Source organism: Hyla sarda, chromosome 8 (genome assembly GCF_029499605.1).
Source record: "Hyla sarda isolate aHylSar1 chromosome 8, aHylSar1.hap1, whole genome shotgun sequence".
NCBI lineage: Eukaryota > Metazoa > Chordata > Amphibia > Anura > Hylidae > Hyla > Hyla sarda.
The window spans coordinates 113,041,869-113,062,561 of NC_079196.1; the positions used below are offsets into that span (position 1 = coordinate 113,041,869).

At 43.3% G+C, this 20,693-nt stretch overlaps 12 pseudogenes; all 12 read right to left on the reverse strand.

The window, feature by feature from the left end:
• Positions 1–1,265: 1,265 nt before the first annotated feature.
• Positions 1,266–1,529, reverse strand: LOC130286059 (U2 spliceosomal RNA; annotated as a pseudogene).
• Positions 1,530–3,015: 1,486 nt separating this feature from the next.
• Positions 3,016–3,279, reverse strand: LOC130286060 (U2 spliceosomal RNA; annotated as a pseudogene).
• A 1,467-nt stretch (positions 3,280–4,746) lies between these two features.
• On the reverse strand, positions 4,747–5,010 carry LOC130286062 (U2 spliceosomal RNA; annotated as a pseudogene).
• Positions 5,011–6,493: 1,483 nt separating this feature from the next.
• Positions 6,494–6,757, reverse strand: LOC130286063 (U2 spliceosomal RNA; annotated as a pseudogene).
• Positions 6,758–8,240: 1,483 nt separating this feature from the next.
• Positions 8,241–8,504, reverse strand: LOC130286064 (U2 spliceosomal RNA; annotated as a pseudogene).
• A 1,487-nt stretch (positions 8,505–9,991) lies between these two features.
• On the reverse strand, positions 9,992–10,255 carry LOC130286065 (U2 spliceosomal RNA; annotated as a pseudogene).
• Positions 10,256–11,737: 1,482 nt separating this feature from the next.
• On the reverse strand, positions 11,738–12,001 carry LOC130286066 (U2 spliceosomal RNA; annotated as a pseudogene).
• Positions 12,002–13,468: 1,467 nt separating this feature from the next.
• Positions 13,469–13,732, reverse strand: LOC130286067 (U2 spliceosomal RNA; annotated as a pseudogene).
• A 1,479-nt stretch (positions 13,733–15,211) lies between these two features.
• On the reverse strand, positions 15,212–15,475 carry LOC130286068 (U2 spliceosomal RNA; annotated as a pseudogene).
• A 1,476-nt stretch (positions 15,476–16,951) lies between these two features.
• On the reverse strand, positions 16,952–17,215 carry LOC130286070 (U2 spliceosomal RNA; annotated as a pseudogene).
• Positions 17,216–18,684: 1,469 nt separating this feature from the next.
• LOC130286071 (U2 spliceosomal RNA) lies at positions 18,685–18,948 on the reverse strand (annotated as a pseudogene).
• Positions 18,949–20,414: 1,466 nt separating this feature from the next.
• LOC130288585 (U2 spliceosomal RNA) lies at positions 20,415–20,677 on the reverse strand (annotated as a pseudogene).
• Positions 20,678–20,693: the final 16 nt, after the last annotated feature.

Here is a 20,693-nt window from a genome sequence, read left to right on the forward strand (position 1 = left end):
CCATAGCCTGGCTTTTGCCTGAACCCCCATCACTCCTCCTCTTGCATATAAGACAATATTTCAGATCTGCATATGAAAACAACACGCCTACCTTTGTTGCACATAGCTGCCTGCCTGTCTCTAGTTACCCCACTGGCTGTAGCTGCGTCCCTTCCGACATGGAATAACACCAACTGTAACGATAAACTGAAAATTAACAGTATAAACCTGCATCATTTTGGACTCTGGTATTTGCTGAATCCGGGTGACCTGACAATCGATGGTGGTGCCGCTGGTGATTCTGGCCTTCTTGGAATCTGTTGGGCCTATGTGTTAGCTCACACATCACTTGGGTATCCATGGTAACTACCACAACATGGTCATCTGCAGTTTACATCTAGCCCGTGGCATTGAATGGCATTTTAAAAGTGCTAAGGGTCCTGGTGCAATAATCCTCCCATGAGGATCAGCCTCAACGGCTTTGTAGATTGCACTCATGTCAGCAACTCCATATACATTTTTTTTTCTTCATGCTTCTTTCTTCATCCTTTTTTCTTTCTGTCATTCAGACTTTCATTCATTCGATCTCTCTCACTCACTTGCTTTAACTCATTTGTTCTCACTCACTCACTCACTCACTCAATCACTCACTCACTCATTCACTCTCACTCACTCTCACTCTCTCACTCACTCGCTCACTAAGTCAGTCTCTCTCTCTCTCTCTCTTTTTCTTTTTATATATATTTTTTTCCGTCTTCTTCTTCTTCTTCTTCTTCTTCTTCTTCTTCTTCTTCAGACCCTGTCATAGCACTAATGCCTTTCCAATACCACCAGCAGATGGAGACACTCCATTGCAACATTGGTTGTGAGCAGCAGTTTCTAAAAACAAATGCCTCATGGCGGATTTCCCATCCATCAATGGATGGTAAATTTTGTTTTTATCATTCACTGACCACAGAAACCAATGCATGGTCAAGCAACAGCAATGACACACCCTTGTGTATAGGCATGAGACCCTCATGTCATTTAACAGGATTCAGCACCACCCACAAGACAGCTACCTGTCATGTCATGTCAAACCTGCACAGGTGTGCTAGATTATTATTATTTAGTTTTATTTTATTTTTTTACACCAATCAGTGTGCAAACATGGTCATTAAAACGCTAAATGAATAGACGTTCATAAACCAGTCAGTGCAACTCATCATTTTGGTCTCCAATTCTCAAACTCAAATTCTCACCCACGGAGGATTAAATGAGAATCTTTCTTGTTTAACACTGGAATGGGGTGGTGCACTGTTCACTACCCGAAGATACTGCCACATCGGGTCAATGCATAGGGCGACAGAAGCAAGCTTCCAAATCAGCTCCCTTTCTCAAAAATCCATTTAATTTATGGTCCCCAGATAGGGAACGTATGTATCAGTATGTGCTCACAAGTCACCCAAGTGCAAGTATTCACACAAAAAAAAACGTGCCTCAGGATGCGATCTGTCGCAAGATCCTTTCTTTTTTTACACTTGATCTAAGCCAAAAGGCCTAGAGGGGATAACCGGGAAAGGGGTGGACCCAACCATGTCCCCTTCATGAGCACTCACATTACTCATAGGAATGGAAGGAAGGCTGGCAGCCAACCAGCCTCCCATACACTTTCTGGGTGGGTGGCAGTCAGCCACCCATACATACATACAGCACAGGCTAAACCCACATCATCACTTAAAAAAAGGACAGGCGACCATTGCACTCTGATGGAGCATTTAGCAATGCAATCCATAGCCTGGCTTTTGCCTGAACCCCCATCACTCCTCCTCTTGCATATAAGACAATATTTCAGATCTGCATATGAAAACAACACGCCTACCTTTGTTGCACATAGCTGCCTGCCTGTCTCTAGTTACCCCACTGGCTGTAGCTGCGTCCCTTCCGACATGGAATAACACCAACTGTAACGATAAACTGAAAATTAACAGTATAAACCTGCATCATTTTGGACTCTGGTATTTGCTGAATCCGGGTGACCTGACAATCGATGGTGGTGCCGCTGGTGATTCTGGCCTTCTTGGAATCTGTTGGGCCTATGTGTTAGCTCACACATCACTTGGGTATCCATGGTAACTACCACAACATGGTCATCTGCAGTTTACATCTAGCCCGTGGCATTGAATGGCATTTTAAAAGTGCTAAGGGTCCTGGTGCAATAATCCTCCCATGAGGATCAGCCTCAACGGCTTTGTAGATTGCACTCATGTCAGCAACTCCATATACATTTTTTTTTCTTCATGCTTCTTTCTTCATCCTTTTTTCTTTCTGTCATTCAGACTTTCATTCATTCGATCTCTCTCACTCACTTGCTTTAACTCATTTGTTCTCACTCACTCACTCACTCACTCACTCAATCACTCACTCACTCATTCACTCTCACTCACTCTCACTCTCTCACTCACTCGCTCACTAAGTCAGTCTCTCTCTCTCTCTCTCTTTTTCTTTTTATATATATTTTTTTCCGTCTTCTTCTTCTTCTTCTTCTTCTTCTTCTTCTTCTTCAGACCCTGTCATAGCACTAATGCCTTTCCAATACCACCAGCAGATGGAGACACTCCATTGCAACATTGGTTGTGAGCAGCAGTTTCTAAAAACAAATGCCTCATGGCGGATTTCCCATCCATCAATGGATGGTAAATTTTGTTTTTATCATTCACTGACCACAGAAACCAATGCATGGTCAAGCAACAGCAATGACACACCCTTGTGTATAGGCATGAGACCCTCATGTCATTTAACAGGATTCAGCACCACCCACAAGACAGCTACCTGTCATGTCATGTCAAACCTGCACAGGTGTGCTAGATTATTATTATTTAGTTTTATTTTATTTTTTTACACCAATCAGTGTGCAAACATGGTCATTAAAACGCTAAATGAATAGACGTTCATAAACCAGTCAGTGCAACTCATCATTTTGGTCTCCAATTCTCAAACTCAAATTCTCACCCACGGAGGATTAAATGAGAATCTTTCTTGTTTAACACTGGAATGGGGTGGTGCACTGTTCACTACCCGAAGATACTGCCACATCGGGTCAATGCATAGGGCGACAGAAGCAAGCTTCCAAATCAGCTCCCTTTCTCAAAAATCCATTTAATTTATGGTCCCCAGATAGGGAACGTATGTATCAGTATGTGCTCACAAGTCACCCAAGTGCAAGTATTCACACAAAAAAAAACGTGCCTCAGGATGCGATCTGTCGCAAGATCCTTTCTTTTTTTACACTTGATCTAAGCCAAAAGGCCTAGAGGGGATAACCGGGAAAGGGGTGGACCCAACCATGTCCCCTTCATGAGCACTCACATTACTCATAGGAATGGAAGGAAGGCTGGCAGCCAACCAGCCTCCCATACACTTTCTGGGTGGGTGGCAGTCAGCCACCCATACATACATACAGCACAGGCTAAACCCACATCATCACTTAAAAAAAGGACAGGCGACCATTGCACTCTGATGGAGCATTTAGCAATGCAATCCATAGCCTGGCTTTTGCCTGAACCCCCATCACTCCTCCTCTTGCATATAAGACAATATTTCAGATCTGCATATGAAAACAACACGCCTACCTTTGTTGCACATAGCTGCCTGCCTGTCTCTAGTTACCCCACTGGCTGTAGCTGCGTCCCTTCCGACATGGAATAACACCAACTGTAACGATAAACTGAAAATTAACAGTATAAACCTGCATCATTTTGGACTCTGGTATTTGCTGAATCCGGGTGACCTGACAATCGATGGTGGTGCCGCTGGTGATTCTGGCCTTCTTGGAATCTGTTGGGCCTATGTGTTAGCTCACACATCACTTGGGTATCCATGGTAACTACCACAACATGGTCATCTGCAGTTTACATCTAGCCTGTGGCATTGAATGGCATTTTAAAAGTGCTAAGGGTCCTGGTGCAATAATCCTCCCATGAGGATCAGCCTCAACGGCTTTGTAGATTGCACTCATGTCAGCAACTCCATATACATTTTTTTTTCTTCATGCTTCTTTCTTCATCCTTTTTTCTTTCTGTCATTCAGACTTTCATTCATTCGATCTCTCTCACTCACTTGCTTTAACTCATTTGTTCTCACTCACTCACTCACTCACTCAATCACTCACTCACTCATTCACTCTCACTCACTCTCACTCTCTCACTCACTCGCTCACTAAGTCAGTCTCTCTCTCTCTCTCTCTTTTTCTTTTTATATATATTTTTTTCCGTCTTCTTCTTCTTCTTCTTCTTCAGACCCTGTCATAGCACTAATGCCTTTCCAATACCACCAGCAGATGGAGACACTCCATTGCAACATTGGTTGTGAGCAGCAGTTTCTAAAAACAAATGCCTCATGGCGGATTTCCCATCCATCAATGGATGGTAAATTTTGTTTTTATCATTCACTGACCACAGAAACCAATGCATGGTCAAGCAACAGCAATGACACACCCTTGTGTATAGGCATGAGACCCTCATGTCATTTAACAGGATTCAGCACCACCCACAAGACAGCTACCTGTCATGTCATGTCAAACCTGCACAGGTGTGCTAGATTATTATTATTTAGTTTTATTTTATTTTTTTACACCAATCAGTGTGCAAACATGGTCATTAAAACGCTAAATGAATAGACGTTCATAAACCAGTCAGTGCAACTCATCATTTTGGTCTCCAATTCTCAAACTCAAATTCTCACCCACGGAGGATTAAATGAGAATCTTTCTTGTTTAACACTGGAATGGGGTGGTGCACTGTTCACTACCCGAAGATACTGCCACATCGGGTCAATGCATAGGGCGACAGAAGCAAGCTTCCAAATCAGCTCCCTTTCTCAAAAATCCATTTAATTTATGGTCCCCAGATAGGGAACGTATGTATCAGTATGTGCTCACAAGTCACCCAAGTGCAAGTATTCACACAAAAAAAAACGTGCCTCAGGATGCGATCTGTCGCAAGATCCTTTCTTTTTTTACACTTGATCTAAGCCAAAAGGCCTAGAGGGGATAACCGGGAAAGGGGTGGACCCAACCATGTCCCCTTCATGAGCACTCACATTACTCATAGGAATGGAAGGAAGGCTGGCAGCCAACCAGCCTCCCATACACTTTCTGGGTGGGTGGCAGTCAGCCACCCATACATACATACAGCACAGGCTAAACCCACATCATCACTTAAAAAAAGGACAGGCGACCATTGCACTCTGATGGAGCATTTAGCAATGCAATCCATAGCCTGGCTTTTGCCTGAACCCCCATCACTCCTCCTCTTGCATATAAGACAATATTTCAGATCTGCATATGAAAACAACACGCCTACCTTTGTTGCACATAGCTGCCTGCCTGTCTCTAGTTACCCCACTGGCTGTAGCTGCGTCCCTTCCGACATGGAATAACACCAACTGTAACGATAAACTGAAAATTAACAGTATAAACCTGCATCATTTTGGACTCTGGTATTTGCTGAATCCGGGTGACCTGACAATCGATGGTGGTGCCGCTGGTGATTCTGGCCTTCTTGGAATCTGTTGGGCCTATGTGTTAGCTCACACATCACTTGGGTATCCATGGTAACTACCACAACATGGTCATCTGCAGTTTACATCTAGCCCGTGGCATTGAATGGCATTTTAAAAGTGCTAAGGGTCCTGGTGCAATAATCCTCCCATGAGGATCAGCCTCAACGGCTTTGTAGATTGCACTCATGTCAGCAACTCCATATACATTTTTTTTTCTTCATGCTTCTTTCTTCATCCTTTTTTCTTTCTGTCATTCAGACTTTCATTCATTCGATCTCTCTCACTCACTTGCTTTAACTCATTTGTTCTCACTCACTCACTCACTCACTCACTCAATCACTCACTCACTCATTCACTCTCACTCACTCTCACTCTCTCTCTCACTCGCTCACTAAGTCAGTCTCTCTCTCTCTCTCTCTTTTTCTTTTTATATATATTTTTTTCCGTCTTCTTCTTCTTCTTCTTCTTCTTCTTCTTCTTCAGACCCTGTCATAGCACTAATGCCTTTCCAATACCACCAGCAGATGGAGACACTCCATTGCAACATTGGTTGTGAGCAGCAGTTTCTAAAAACAAATGCCTCATGGCGGATTTCCCATCCATCAATGGATGGTAAATTTTGTTTTTATCATTCACTGACCACAGAAACCAATGCATGGTCAAGCAACAGCAATGACACACCCTTGTGTATAGGCATGAGACCCTCATGTCATTTAACAGGATTCAGCACCACCCACAAGACAGCTACCTGTCATGTCATGTCAAACCTGCACAGGTGTGCTAGATTATTATTATTTAGTTTTATTTTATTTTTTTACACCAATCAGTGTGCAAACATGGTCATTAAAACGCTAAATGAATAGACGTTCATAAACCAGTCAGTGCAACTCATCATTTTGGTCTCCAATTCTCAAACTCAAATTCTCACCCACGGAGGATTAAATGAGAATCTTTCTTGTTTAACACTGGAATGGGGTGGTGCACTGTTCACTACCCGAAGATACTGCCACATCGGGTCAATGCATAGGGCGACAGAAGCAAGCTTCCAAATCAGCTCCCTTTCTCAAAAATCCATTTAATTTATGGTCCCCAGATAGGGAACGTATGTATCAGTATGTGCTCACAAGTCACCCAAGTGCAAGTATTCACACAAAAAAAAACGTGCCTCAGGATGCGATCTGTCGCAAGATCCTTTCTTTTTTTACACTTGATCTAAGCCAAAAGGCCTAGAGGGGATAACCGGGAAAGGGGTGGACCCAACCATGTCCCCTTCATGAGCACTCACATTACTCATAGGAATGGAAGGAAGGCTGGCAGCCAACCAGCCTCCCATACACTTTCTGGGTGGGTGGCAGTCAGCCACCCATACATACATACAGCACAGGCTAAACCCACATCATCACTTAAAAAAAGGACAGGCGACCATTGCACTCTGATGGAGCATTTAGCAATGCAATCCATAGCCTGGCTTTTGCCTGAACCCCCATCACTCCTCCTCTTGCATATAAGACAATATTTCAGATCTGCATATGAAAACAACACGCCTACCTTTGTTGCACATAGCTGCCTGCCTGTCTCTAGTTACCCCACTGGCTGTAGCTGCGTCCCTTCCGACATGGAATAACACCAACTGTAACGATAAACTGAAAATTAACAGTATAAACCTGCATCATTTTGGACTCTGGTATTTGCTGAATCCGGGTGACCTGACAATCGATGGTGGTGCCGCTGGTGATTCTGGCCTTCTTGGAATCTGTTGGGCCTATGTGTTAGCTCACACATCACTTGGGTATCCATGGTAACTACCACAACATGGTCATCTGCAGTTTACATCTAGCCCGTGGCATTGAATGGCATTTTAAAAGTGCTAAGGGTCCTGGTGCAATAATCCTCCCATGAGGATCAGCCTCAACGGCTTTGTAGATTGCACTCATGTCAGCAACTCCATATACATTTTTTTTTCTTCATGCTTCTTTCTTCATCCTTTTTTCTTTCTGTCATTCAGACTTTCATTCATTCGATCTCTCTCACTCACTTGCTTTAACTCATTTGTTCTCACTCACTCACTCACTCACTCACTCAATCACTCACTCACTCATTCACTCTCACTCACTCTCACTCTCTCACTCACTCGCTCACTAAGTCAGTCTCTCTCTCTCTCTCTCTTTTTCTTTTTATATATATTTTTTTCCGTCTTCTTCTTCTTCTTCTTCTTCTTCTTCTTCTTCAGACCCTGTCATAGCACTAATGCCTTTCCAATACCACCAGCAGATGGAGACACTCCATTGCAACATTGGTTGTGAGCAGCAGTTTCTAAAAACAAATGCCTCATGGCGGATTTCCCATCCATCAATGGATGGTAAATTTTGTTTTTATCATTCACTGACCACAGAAACCAATGCATGGTCAAGCAACAGCAATGACACACCCTTGTGTATAGGCATGAGACCCTCATGTCATTTAACAGGATTCAGCACCACCCACAAGACAGCTACCTGTCATGTCATGTCAAACCTGCACAGGTGTGCTAGATTATTATTATTTAGTTTTATTTTATTTTTTTACACCAATCAGTGTGCAAACATGGTCATTAAAACGCTAAATGAATAGACGTTCATAAACCAGTCAGTGCAACTCATCATTTTGGTCTCCAATTCTCAAACTCAAATTCTCACCCACGGAGGATTAAATGAGAATCTTTCTTGTTTAACACTGGAATGGGGTGGTGCACTGTTCACTACCCGAAGATACTGCCACATCGGGTCAATGCATAGGGCGACAGAAGCAAGCTTCCAAATCAGCTCCCTTTCTCAAAAATCCATTTAATTTATGGTCCCCAGATAGGGAACGTATGTATCAGTATGTGCTCACAAGTCACCCAAGTGCAAGTATTCACACAAAAAAAAACGTGCCTCAGGATGCGATCTGTCGCAAGATCCTTTCTTTTTTTACACTTGATCTAAGCCAAAAGGCCTAGAGGGGATAACCGGGAAAGGGGTGGACCCAACCATGTCCCCTTCATGAGCACTCACATTACTCATAGGAATGGAAGGAAGGCTGGCAGCCAACCAGCCTCCCATACACTTTCTGGGTGGGTGGCAGTCAGCCACCCATACATACATACAGCACAGGCTAAACCCACATCATCACTTAAAAAAAGGACAGGCGACCATTGCACTCTGATGGAGCATTTAGCAATGCAATCCATAGCCTGGCTTTTGCCTGAACCCCCATCACTCCTCCTCTTGCATATAAGACAATATTTCAGATCTGCATATGAAAACAACACGCCTACCTTTGTTGCACATAGCTGCCTGCCTGTCTCTAGTTACCCCACTGGCTGTAGCTGCGTCCCTTCCGACATGGAATAACACCAACTGTAACGATAAACTGAAAATTAACAGTATAAACCTGCATCATTTTGGACTCTGGTATTTGCTGAATCCGGGTGACCTGACAATCGATGGTGGTGCCGCTGGTGATTCTGGCCTTCTTGGAATCTGTTGGGCCTATGTGTTAGCTCACACATCACTTGGGTATCCATGGTAACTACCACAACATGGTCATCTGCAGTTTACATCTAGCCCGTGGCATTGAATGGCATTTTAAAAGTGCTAAGGGTCCTGGTGCAATAATCCTCCCATGAGGATCAGCCTCAACGGCTTTGTAGATTGCACTCATGTCAGCAACTCCATATACATTTTTTTTTCTTCATGCTTCTTTCTTCATCCTTTTTTCTTTCTGTCATTCAGACTTTCATTCATTCGATCTCTCTCACTCACTTGCTTTAACTCATTTGTTCTCACTCACTCACTCAACTCACTCACTCAATCACTCACTCACTCATTCACTCTCACTCACTCTCACTCTCTCACTCACTCGCTCACTAAGTCAGTCTCTCTCTCTCTCTCTCTTTTTCTTTTTATATATATTTTTTTCCGTCTTCTTCTTCTTCTTCTTCTTCTTCTTCTTCTTCTTCAGACCCTGTCATAGCACTAATGCCTTTCCAATACCACCAGCAGATGGAGACACTCCATTGCAACATTGGTTGTGAGCAGCAGTTTCTAAAAACAAATGCCTCATGGCGGATTTCCCATCCATCAATGGATGGTAAATTTTGTTTTTATCATTCACTGACCACAGAAACCAATGCATGGTCAAGCAACAGCAATGACACACCCTTGTGTATAGGCATGAGACCCTCATGTCATTTAACAGGATTCAGCACCACCCACAAGACAGCTACCTGTCATGTCATGTCAAACCTGCACAGGTGTGCTAGATTATTATTATTTAGTTTTATTTTATTTTTTTACACCAATCAGTGTGCAAACATGGTCATTAAAACGCTAAATGAATAGACGTTCATAAACCAGTCAGTGCAACTCATCATTTTGGTCTCCAATTCTCAAACTCAAATTCTCACCCACGGAGGATTAAATGAGAATCTTTCTTGTTTAACACTGGAATGGGGTGGTGCACTGTTCACTACCCGAAGATACTGCCACATCGGGTCAATGCATAGGGCGACAGAAGCAAGCTTCCAAATCAGCTCCCTTTCTCAAAAATCCATTTAATTTATGGTCCCCAGATAGGGAACGTATGTATCAGTATGTGCTCACAAGTCACCCAAGTGCAAGTATTCACACAAAAAAAAACGTGCCTCAGGATGCGATCTGTCGCAAGATCCTTTCTTTTTTTACACTTGATCTAAGCCAAAAGGCCTAGAGGGGATAACCGGGAAAGGGGTGGACCCAACCATGTCCCCTTCATGAGCACTCACATTACTCATAGGAATGGAAGGAAGGCTGGCAGCCAACCAGCCTCCCATACACTTTCTGGGTGGGTGGCAGTCAGCCACCCATACATACATACAGCACAGGCTAAACCCACATCATCACTTAAAAAAAGGACAGGCGACCATTGCACTCTGATGGAGCATTTAGCAATGCAATCCATAGCCTGGCTTTTGCCTGAACCCCCATCACTCCTCCTCTTGCATATAAGACAATATTTCAGATCTGCATATGAAAACAACACGCCTACCTTTGTTGCACATAGCTGCCTGCCTGTCTCTAGTTACCCCACTGGCTGTAGCTGCGTCCCTTCCGACATGGAATAACACCAACTGTAACGATAAACTGAAAATTAACAGTATAAACCTGCATCATTTTGGACTCTGGTATTTGCTGAATCCGGGTGACCTGACAATCGATGGTGGTGCCGCTGGTGATTCTGGCCTTCTTGGAATCTGTTGGGCCTATGTGTTAGCTCACACATCACTTGGGTATCCATGGTAACTACCACAACATGGTCATCTGCAGTTTACATCTAGCCCGTGGCATTGAATGGCATTTTAAAAGTGCTAAGGGTCCTGGTGCAATAATCCTCCCATGAGGATCAGCCTCAACGGCTTTGTAGATTGCACTCATGTCAGCAACTCCATATACATTTTTTTTTCTTCATGCTTCTTTCTTCATCCTTTTTTCTTTCTGTCATTCAGACTTTCATTCATTCGATCTCTCTCACTCACTTGCTTTAACTCATTTGTTCTCACTCACTCACTCACTCACTCACTCAATCACTCACTCACTCATTCACTCTCACTCACTCTCACTCTCTCACTCACTCGCTCACTAAGTCAGTCTCTCTCTCTCTCTCTCTTTTTCTTTTTATATATATTTTTTCCGTCTTCTTCTTCTTCTTCTTCTTCTTCTTCTTCTTCAGACCCTGTCATAGCACTAATGCCTTTCCAATACCACCAGCAGATGGAGACACTCCATTGCAACATTGGTTGTGAGCAGCAGTTTCTAAAAACAAATGCCTCATGGCGGATTTCCCATCCATCAATGGATGGTAAATTTTGTTTTTATCATTCACTGACCACAGAAACCAATGCATGGTCAAGCAACAGCAATGACACACCCTTGTGTATAGGCATGAGACCCTCATGTCATTTAACAGGATTCAGCACCACCCACAAGACAGCTACCTGTCATGTCATGTCAAACCTGCACAGGTGTGCTAGATTATTATTATTTAGTTTTATTTTATTTTTTTACACCAATCAGTGTGCAAACATGGTCATTAAAACGCTAAATGAATAGACGTTCATAAACCAGTCAGTGCAACTCATCATTTTGGTCTCCAATTCTCAAACTCAAATTCTCACCCACGGAGGATGAAATGAGAATCTTTCTTGTTTAACACTGGAATGGGGTGGTGCACTGTTCACTACCCGAAGATACTGCCACATCGGGTCAATGCATAGGGCGACAGAAGCAAGCTTCCAAATCAGCTCCCTTTCTCAAAAATCCATTTAATTTATGGTCCCCAGATAGGGAACGTATGTATCAGTATGTGCTCACAAGTCACCCAAGTGCAAGTATTCACACAAAAAAAAACGTGCCTCAGGATGCGATCTGTCGCAAGATCCTTTCTTTTTTTACACTTGATCTAAGCCAAAAGGCCTAGAGGGGATAACCGGGAAAGGGGTGGACCCAACCATGTCCCCTTCATGAGCACTCACATTACTCATAGGAATGGAAGGAAGGCTGGCAGCCAACCAGCCTCCCATACACTTTCTGGGTGGGTGGCAGTCAGCCACCCATACATACATACAGCACAGGCTAAACCCACATCATCACTTAAAAAAAGGACAGGCGACCATTGCACTCTGATGGAGCATTTAGCAATGCAATCCATAGCCTGGCTTTTGCCTGAACCCCCATCACTCCTCCTCTTGCATATAAGACAATATTTCAGATCTGCATATGAAAACAACACGCCTACCTTTGTTGCACATAGCTGCCTGCCTGTCTCTAGTTACCCCACTGGCTGTAGCTGCGTCCCTTCCGACATGGAATAACACCAACTGTAACGATAAACTGAAAATTAACAGTATAAACCTGCATCATTTTGGACTCTGGTATTTGCTGAATCCGGGTGACCTGACAATCGATGGTGGTGCCGCTGGTGATTCTGGCCTTCTTGGAATCTGTTGGGCCTATGTGTTAGCTCACACATCACTTGGGTATCCATGGTAACTACCACAACATGGTCATCTGCAGTTTACATCTAGCCTGTGGCATTGAATGGCATTTTAAAAGTGCTAAGGGTCCTGGTGCAATAATCCTCCCATGAGGATCAGCCTCAACGGCTTTGTAGATTGCACTCATGTCAGCAACTCCATATACATTTTTTTTTCTTCATGCTTCTTTCTTCATCCTTTTTTCTTTCTGTCATTCAGACTTTCATTCATTCGATCTCTCTCACTCACTTGCTTTAACTCATTTGTTCTCACTCACTCACTCACTCACTCAATCACTCACTCACTCATTCACTCTCACTCACTCTCACTCTCTCACTCACTCGCTCACTAAGTCAGTCTCTCTCTCTCTCTCTCTTTTTCTTTTTATATATATTTTTTTCCGTCTTCTTCTTCTTCTTCTTCTTCAGACCCTGTCATAGCACTAATGCCTTTCCAATACCACCAGCAGATGGAGACACTCCATTGCAACATTGGTTGTGAGCAGCAGTTTCTAAAAACAAATGCCTCATGGCGGATTTCCCATCCATCAATGGATGGTAAATTTTGTTTTTATCATTCACTGACCACAGAAACCAATGCATGGTCAAGCAACAGCAATGACACACCCTTGTGTATAGGCATGAGACCCTCATGTCATTTAACAGGATTCAGCACCACCCACAAGACAGCTACCTGTCATGTCATGTCAAACCTGCACAGGTGTGCTAGATTATTATTATTTAGTTTTATTTTATTTTTTTACACCAATCAGTGTGCAAACATGGTCATTAAAACGCTAAATGAATAGACGTTCATAAACCAGTCAGTGCAACTCATCATTTTGGTCTCCAATTCTCAAACTCAAATTCTCACCCACGGAGGATTAAATGAGAATCTTTCTTGTTTAACACTGGAATGGGGTGGTGCACTGTTCACTACCCGAAGATACTGCCACATCGGGTCAATGCATAGGGCGACAGAAGCAAGCTTCCAAATCAGCTCCCTTTCTCAAAAATCCATTTAATTTATGGTCCCCAGATAGGGAACGTATGTATCAGTATGTGCTCACAAGTCACCCAAGTGCAAGTATTCACACAAAAAAAAACGTGCCTCAGGATGCGATCTGTCGCAAGATCCTTTCTTTTTTTACACTTGATCTAAGCCAAAAGGCCTAGAGGGGATAACCGGGAAAGGGGTGGACCCAACCATGTCCCCTTCATGAGCACTCACATTACTCATAGGAATGGAAGGAAGGCTGGCAGCCAACCAGCCTCCCATACACTTTCTGGGTGGGTGGCAGTCAGCCACCCATACATACATACAGCACAGGCTAAACCCACATCATCACTTAAAAAAAGGACAGGCGACCATTGCACTCTGATGGAGCATTTAGCAATGCAATCCATAGCCTGGCTTTTGCCTGAACCCCCATCACTCCTCCTCTTGCATATAAGACAATATTTCAGATCTGCATATGAAAACAACACGCCTACCTTTGTTGCACATAGCTGCCTGCCTGTCTCTAGTTACCCCACTGGCTGTAGCTGCGTCCCTTCCGACATGGAATAACACCAACTGTAACGATAAACTGAAAATTAACAGTATAAACCTGCATCATTTTGGACTCTGGTATTTGCTGAATCCGGGTGACCTGACAATCGATGGTGGTGCCGCTGGTGATTCTGGCCTTCTTGGAATCTGTTGGGCCTATGTGTTAGCTCACACATCACTTGGGTATCCATGGTAACTACCACAACATGGTCATCTGCAGTTTACATCTAGCCCGTGGCATTGAATGGCATTTTAAAAGTGCTAAGGGTCCTGGTGCAATAATCCTCCCATGAGGATCAGCCTCAACGGCTTTGTAGATTGCACTCATGTCAGCAACTCCATATACATTTTTTTTTCTTCATGCTTCTTTCTTCATCCTTTTTTCTTTCTGTCATTCAGACTTTCATTCATTCGATCTCTCTCACTCACTTGCTTTAACTCATTTGTTCTCACTCACTCACTCACTCACTCAATCACTCACTCACTCATTCACTCTCACTCACTCTCACTCTCTCTCTCACTCGCTCACTAAGTCAGTCTCTCTCTCTCTCTCTCTTTTTCTTTTTATATATATTTTTTTCCGTCTTCTTCTTCTTCTTCTTCTTCTTCTTCTTCTTCAGACCCTGTCATAGCACTAATGCCTTTCCAATACCACCAGCAGATGGAGACACTCCATTGCAACATTGGTTGTGAGCAGCAGTTTCTAAAAACAAATGCCTCATGGCGGATTTCCCATCCATCAATGGATGGTAAATTTTGTTTTTATCATTCACTGACCACAGAAACCAATGCATGGTCAAGCAACAGCAATGACACACCCTTGTGTATAGGCATGAGACCCTCATGTCATTTAACAGGATTCAGCACCACCCACAAGACAGCTACCTGTCATGTCATGTCAAACCTGCACAGGTGTGCTAGATTATTATTATTTAGTTTTATTTTATTTTTTTACACCAATCAGTGTGCAAACATGGTCATTAAAACGCTAAATGAATAGACGTTCATAAACCAGTCAGTGCAACTCATCATTTTGGTCTCCAATTCTCAAACTCAAATTCTCACCCACGGAGGATTAAATGAGAATCTTTCTTGTTTAACACTGGAATGGGGTGGTGCACTGTTCACTACCCGAAGATACTGCCACATCGGGTCAATGCATAGGGCGACAGAAGCAAGCTTCCAAATCAGCTCCCTTTCTCAAAAATCCATTTAATTTATGGTCCCCAGATAGGGAACGTATGTATCAGTATGTGCTCACAAGTCACCCAAGTGCAAGTATTCACACAAAAAAAAACGTGCCTCAGGATGCGATCTGTCGCAAGATCCTTTCTTTTTTTACACTTGATCTAAGCCAAAAGGCCTAGAGGGGATAACCGGGAAAGGGGTGGACCCAACCATGTCCCCTTCATGAGCACTCACATTACTCATAGGAATGGAAGGAAGGCTGGCAGCCAACCAGCCTCCCATACACTTTCTGGGTGGGTGGCAGTCAGCCACCCATACATACATACAGCACAGGCTAAACCCACATCATCACTTAAAAAAAGGACAGGCGACCATTGCACTCTGATGGAGCATTTAGCAATGCAATCCATAGCCTGGCTTTTGCCTGAACCCCCATCACTCCTCCTCTTGCATATAAGACAATATTTCAGATCTGCATATGAAAACAACACGCCTACCTTTGTTGCACATAGCTGCCTGCCTGTCTCTAGTTACCCCACTGGCTGTAGCTGCGTCCCTTCCGACATGGAATAACACCAACTGTAACGATAAACTGAAAATTAACAGTATAAACCTGCATCATTTTGGACTCTGGTATTTGCTGAATCCGGGTGACCTGACAATCGATGGTGGTGCCGCTGGTGATTCTGGCCTTCTTGGAATCTGTTGGGCCTATGTGTTAGCTCACACATCACTTGGGTATCCATGGTAACTACCACAACATGGTCATCTGCAGTTTACATCTAGCCCGTGGCATTGAATGGCATTTTAAAAGTGCTAAGGGTCCTGGTGCAATAATCCTCCCATGAGGATCAGCCTCAACGGCTTTGTAGATTGCACTCATGTCAGCAACTCCATATACATTTTTTTTTCTTCATGCTTCTTTCTTCATCCTTTTTTCTTTCTGTCATTCAGATTTTCATTCATTCGATCTCTCTCACTCACTTGCTTTAACTCATTTGTTCTCACTCACTCACTCACTCACTCAATCACTCACTCACTCATTCACTCTCACTCACTCTCACTCTCTCACTCACTCGCTCACTAAGTCAGTCTCTCTCTCTCTCTCTCTTTTTCTTTTTATATATATTTTTTTCCGTCTTCTTCTTCTTCTTCTTCTTCTTCTTCTTCAGACCCTGTCATAGCACTAATGCCTTTCCAATACCACCAGCAGATGGAGACACTCCATTGCAACATTGGTTGTGAGCAGCAGTTTCTAAAAACAAATGCCTCATGGCGGATTTCCCATCCATCAATGGATGGTAAATTTTGTTTTTATCATTCACTGACCACAGAAACCAATGCATGGTCAAGCAACAGCAATGACACACCCTTGTGTATAGGCATGAGACCCTCATGTCATTTAACAGGATTCAGCACCACCCACAAGACAGCTACCTGTCATGTCATGTCAAACCTGCACAGGTGTGCTAGATTATTATTATTTAGTTTTATTTTATTTTTTTACACCAATCAGTGTGCAAACATGGTCATTAAAACGCTAAATGAATAGACGTTCATAAACCAGTCAGTGCAACTCATCATTTTGGTCTCCAATTCTCAAACTCAAATTCTCACCCACGGAGGATTAAATGAGAATCTTTCTTGTTTAACACTGGAATGGGGTGGTGCACTGTTCACTACCCGAAGATACTGCCACATCGGGTCAATGCATAGGGCGACAGAAGCAAGCTTCCAAATCAGCTCCCTTTCTCAAAAATCCATTTAATTTATGGTCCCCAGATAGGGAACGTATGTATCAGTATGTGCTCACAAGTCACCCAAGTGCAAGTATTCACACAAAAAAAAACGTGCCTCAGGATGCGATCTGTCGCAAGATCCTTTCTTTTTTTACACTTGATCTAAGCCAAAAGGCCTAGAGGGGATAACCGGGAAAGGGGTGGACCCAACCATGTCCCCTTCATGAGCACTCACATTACTCATAGGAATGGAAGGAAGGCTGGCAGCCAACCAGCCTCCCATACACTTTCTGGGTGGGTGGCAGTCAGCCACCCATACATACATACAGCACAGGCTAAACCCACATCATCACTTAAAAAAAGGACAGGCGACCATTGCACTCTGATGGAGCATTTAGCAATGCAATCCATAGCCTGGCTTTTGCCTGAACCCCCATCACTCCTCCTCTTGCATATAAGACAATATTTCAGATCTGCATATGAAAACAACACGCCTACCTTTGTTGCACATAGCTGCCTGCCTGTCTCTAGTTACCCCACTGGCTGTAGCTGCGTCCCTTCCGACATGGAATAACACCAACTGTAACGATAAACTGAAAATTAACAGTATAAACCTGCATCATTTTGGACTCTGGTATTTGCTGAATCCGGGTGACCTGACAATCGATGGTGGTGCCGCTGGTGATTCTGGCCTTCTTGGAATCTGTTGGGCCTATGTGTTAGCTCACACATCACTTGGGTATCCATGGTAACTACCACAACATGGTCATCTGCAGTTTACATCTAGCCCGTGGCATTGAATGGCATTTTAAAAGTGCTAAGGGTCCTGGTGCAATAATCCTCCCATGAGGATCAGCCTCAACGGCTTTGTAGATTGCACTCATGTCAGCAACTCCATATACATTTTTTTTTCTTCATGCTTCTTTCTTCATCCTTTTTTCTTTCTGTCATTCAGACTTTCATTCATTCGATCTCTCTCACTCACTTGCTTTAACTCATTTGTTCTCACTCACTCACTCACTCACTCAATCACTCACTCACTCATTCACTCTCACTCACTCTCACTCTCTCACTCACTCGCTCACTAAGTCAGTCTCTCTCTCTCTCTTTTTCTTTTTATATATATTTTTTTCCGTCTTCTTCTTCTTCTTCTTCTTCTTCTTCAGACCCTGTCATAGCACTAATGCCTTTCCAATACCACCAGCAGATGGAGACACTCCATTGCAACATTGGTTGTGAGCAGCAGTTTCTAAAAACAAATGCCTCATGGCGGATTTCCCATCCATCAATGGATGGTAAATTTTGTTTTTATCATTCACTGACCACAGAAACCAATGCATGGTCAAGCAACAGCAATGACACACCCTTGTGTATAGGCATGAGACCCTCATGTCATTTAACAGGATTCAGCACCACCCACAAGACAGCTACCTGTCATGTCATGTCAAACCTGCACAGGTGTGCTAGATTATTATTATTTAGTTTTATTTTATTTTTTTACACCAATCAGTGTGCAAACATGGTCATTAAAACGCTAAATGAATAGACGTTCATAAACCAGTCAGTGCAACTCATCATTTTGGTCTCCAATTCTCAAACTCAAATTCTCACCCACGGAGGATTAAATGAGAATCTTTCTTGTTTAACACTGGAATGGGGTGGTGCACTGTTCACTACCCGAAGATACTGCCACATCGGGTCAATGCATAGGGCGACAGAAGCAAGCTTCCAAATCAGCTCCCTTTCTCAAAAATCCATTTAATTTATGGTCCCCAGATAGGGAACGTATGTATCAGTATGTGCTCACAAGTCACCCAAGTGCAAGTATTCACACAAAAAAAAACGTGCCTCAGGATGCGATCTGTCGCAAGATCCTTTCTTTTTTTACACTTGATCTAAGCCAAAAGGCCTAGAGGGGATAACCGGGAAAGGGGTGGACCCAACCATGTCCCCTTCATGAGCACTCACATTACTCATAGGAATGGAAGGAAGGCTGGCAGCCAACCAGCCTCCCATACACTTTCTGGGTGGGTGGCAGTCAGCCACCCATACATACATACAGCACAGGCTAAACCCACATCATCACTTAAAAAAAGGACAGGCGACCATTGCACTCTGATGGAGCATTTAGCAATGCAATCCATAGCCTGGCTTTTGCCTGAACCCCCATCACTCCTCCTCTTGCATATAAGACAATATTTCAGATCTGCATATGAAAACAACACGCCTACCTTTGTTGCACATAGCTGCCTGCCTGTCTCTAGTTACCCCACTGGCTGTAGCTGCGTCCCTTCCGACATGGAATAACACCAACTGTAACGATAAACTGAAAATTAACAGTATAAACCTGCATCATTTTGGACTCTGGTATTTGCTGAATCCGGGTGACCTGACAATCGATGGTGGTGCCGCTGGTGATTCTGGCCTTCTTGGAATCTGTTGGGCCTATGTGTTAGCTCACACATCACTTGGGTATCCATGGTAACTACCACAACATGGTCATCTGCAGTTTACATCTAGCCCGTGGCATTGAATGGCATTTTAAAAGTGCTAAGGGTCCTGGTGCAATAATCCTCCCATGAGGATCAGCCTCAACGGCTTTGTAGATTGCACTCATGTCAGCAACTCCATATACATTTTTTTTTCTTCATGCTTCTTTCTTCATCCTTTTTTCTTTCTGTCATTCAGACTTTCATTCATTCGATCTCTCTCACTCACTTGCTTTAACTCATTTGTTCTCACTCACTCACTCACTCACTCAATCACTCACTCACTCATTCACTCTCACTCACTCTCACTCTCTCACTCACTCGCTCACTAAGTCAGTCTCTCTCTCTCTCTTTTTCTTTTTATATATATTTTTTTCCGTCTTCTTCTTCTTCTTCTTCTTCTTCAGACCCTGTCATAGCACTAATGCCTTTCCAATACCACCAGCAGATGGAGACACTCCATTGCAACATTGGTTGTGAGCAGCAGTTTCTAAAAACAAATGCCTCATGGCGGATTTCCCATCCATCAATGGATGGTAAATTTTGTTTTTATCATTCACTGACCACAGAAACCAATGCATGGTCAAGCAACAGCAATGACACACCCTTGTGTATAGGCATGAGACCCTCATGTCATTTAACAGGATTCAGCACCACCCACAAGACAGCTACCTGTCATGTCATGTCAAACCTGCACAGGTGTGCTAGATTATTATTATTTAGTTTTATTTTATTTTTTTACACCAATCAGTGTGCAAACATGGTCATTAAAACGCTAAATGAATAGACGTTCATAAACCAGTCAGTGCAACTCATCATTTTGGTCTCCAATTCTCAAACTCAAATTCTCACCCACGGAGGATTAAATGAGAATCTTTCTTGTTTAACACTGGAATGGGGTGGTGCACTGTTCACTACCCGAAGATACTGCCACATCGGGTCAATGCATAGGGCGACAGAAGCAAGCTTCCAAATCAGCTCCCTTTCTCAAAAATCCATTTAATTTATGGTCCCCAGATAGGGAACGTATGTATCAGTATGTGCTCACAAGTCACCCAAGTGCAAGTATTCACACAAAAAAAACGTGCCTCAGGATGCGATCTGTCGCAAGATCCTTTCTTTTTTTACACTTGATCTAAGCCAAAAGGCCTAGAGGGGATAACCGGGAAAGGGGTG